Below are 2,683 nucleotides of genomic sequence, written 5' to 3'. Positions count from 1 at the left end.
AGAAGTTTGGGAAGAATGGTTATGTACTTTTTGCACTTCTAGGGTAGTGGAATCAGAAAAACATTTCATTTTGGAATTTGATGCCTTGAGACATTAGAGACAATACAACTAGCATTGTCTTTTCAGTGAACGGGACTCTTAGAAGGTTGAATCAGCTCATCATTAATTTGAATTATAAATTACAAAAAGCAAAAAACAAGAAAGCTAATGATCCAAAATACAATATTTAATCCCCTGACAATTAAAATTTCATTTTTATTTTCGTATCTTGAGAAATTTCCAAAACACTTTGGCTTCTACCCAATTGCAATCATTTACACTTTCAATTCTGACAAATATTAGAGCAAAAATATCAGAGAACCCTTTTTTACATTCAATTCTGACAAATATCAGAGTACCCTTTTACACTTTCAATTCTGACCAATATCAGAGCACCCTCCAGAGATCTATGGAGATAACTAGAAGTTGAGTTGCTGTCGCCCATACTGATGCACGTGAAATAAAATTAGTTGAGATGTGATCTTCGGCTTTATGTGGGCGAATGGGGGATACAATTATTTCAACTCCACGAGGAAAGTGCAGAGAATAGTAGGGTAGCCCCACAGCGTGCAACGTGCAATTGCAAAATATTAAATCAAAACAGTTGGTTAAAAGATCAAACAATTGATGATGACAGTACATCCTTTTTGGGGCTACAGACTACTTTTAAATAACTCCTGTGTCCTTTGGTGCAAAAAAAGGTTGGACCCCACTGTGCTCAATGGTCAGAGCAATGAATGAATGAATTCTCCCGGATTCTGGACGACTGTCAAAGAGTAATGTCAATGGCTGCAGCGTACCAAGAAGCGCAAGGCGAGGCAGCGACTCCAAATTTAGCGGCGATACGAGTTAGCAGCAGCACAGCCGAAGGAGATTTTAACGTGCAGCAATTAGAATCGAGTGAGAAGAGGATGGAGAAAGAGAGAAAAATTAAGAGCAGTGGAGAAACGCACCATCCAATGTACAGAGGGGTGAGAAAAAGGAGATGGGGAAAGTGGGTCTCGGAAATAAGGGAGCCCAGGAAGAAATCTCGTATCTGGCTCGGCTCCTTCCCCACACCAGAAATGGCAGCTCGTGCACACGACGTGGCCGCTCTGTGTTTAAAAGGCCACTCGGCTATTCTCAATTTCCCGGAAACTGTCCATCATCTTCCCCGTCCTTCTTCTTCTTCAGCGAAAGATATACAGGCAGCTGCACTGGCAGCTGCAGAATTCGATAATCTCCCCATTACTCCTCAGAGTTCTCAACAGCCCGGGGATCTACAGGAGAAGGCAGCGGTTAATGAGACAAATAATAAGCAGAGTGAGGATAAGATGGTAGACTTGGCTGCGTTTCTTACAAACATGGCCGAAGGCCTGCTGTTGCCACCTGCGCCTTATTGTATGGTTGATAACCAATGGTTCAATGCAGACGAATTCAATGAAGATACTGGCGTCGATGAACTATTTCTCTGGCACTTTGAGAAGTGAACAAAATGAGGACTGTGGATCGATGCCTGATGTAACTTCTAATGCATAAGCTGTTATGGTATCCCAAGAGATGGCGCGAGATAGATGGCGCGATTTCTTCAGTTGAAAAAGACAAAAAAGCAAAAAAAAAAAAATTGTCAGGTAGAACTCGATGAATGTTCAGTTACTTTTTCCAATTTATTGGGTTTGTAGTAAATTTGTTTCTTAATTATTGATGGAGTTGTTTCTCATTTTTCTGTTCTGCAAGTTCAAGTTTAGTTGCCCATATGCCAAGTAGTAAGGGCATTTTTACAGCAAGTTCAAGTTTAGTTGCCCATATGACAAGTAGTAAGGGCATTTTTATTTAGATTATAGATTTTGGTATTTTTTTTTTTAAAGTTTGGGCGGTAATATATTATCATCATGTTTATTATATCACTTTAATTTGGGTAGGGAATTGAATTATGGTCATGTTGATTGCATCATTCTAATTTAAATAAGAATTGAATAAGTGATTTTACATAAAGAAATGCTTTAATAATGCATCTAATCACCATTTATCTAAGACCTGGTAAACTAGATTTTAGAAATTTAATTGATATAGATTAAGTTAATTATTTGAAACAAATAAAAATTAATTATTAGAGTAGCTGTCAGTACTGATGAATTGAATTTGTTGGATTTGTAGCAATTTGTTTCTTAATCACTGGTGGAGAGTTAAGTTAATTGTTTGAAACAGATATAAAAATCAATTATTAAAGCGGTCATGATAGTACCAATGAATGTTCAGTTACTTTTTTGAATTTGTTGGGTTTGTAGCAAATTTGCTTCTTAATCACTGATGGAGTTGTTTCTCATTCTGCTGTTTTGCAAGTTCAAATTTAGTTGCCTACATCCCGGGTAATAAGGGAATTTTTATTTGCACGGCAGATTTTGGAAATTTAATTGATACAAGTTATGTTAATTGTTTGAAACAGAAGTAAAAATCAATTATTTGACTTCATTTTGCTTTGTCAGATTTAATGTTATTTAATAATATAATAGTAAAAACTCAAAAGCTTGGGAGACCTGTCAAGAGGAGTTGATGATGACTCAGCTGTGAAATATGAATATGGTTTAATTAAGTTTTATAATATTCAATAGAGTTGTCCAGTTTCAATTAAGAGCTGATAATATTCAATTAAATAAAATTACAA

General features: G+C 36.4%; 1 pseudogene; it reads left to right on the top strand.

Annotated features, from left to right (window-relative positions):
* The first annotated feature begins 752 nt into the window (after positions 1-752).
* Positions 753-1,759, top strand: LOC149206714 (ethylene-responsive transcription factor ERF024 pseudogene; annotated as a pseudogene).
* The last annotated feature ends 924 nt before the right edge of the window (positions 1,760-2,683 follow it).

This window comes from Pinus tabuliformis, chromosome 1_2 (genome assembly GCF_031772625.1).
Source record: "Pinus tabuliformis cultivar Carrire ecotype Pingquan chromosome 1_2, CPIR1, whole genome shotgun sequence".
In the NCBI taxonomy this organism is placed as follows: Eukaryota; Viridiplantae; Streptophyta; class Pinopsida; order Pinales; family Pinaceae; genus Pinus; species Pinus tabuliformis.
The sequence above is the reverse complement of the archived record's forward strand: the minus strand, read 5'-3'. Positions and strand labels throughout refer to the sequence as shown.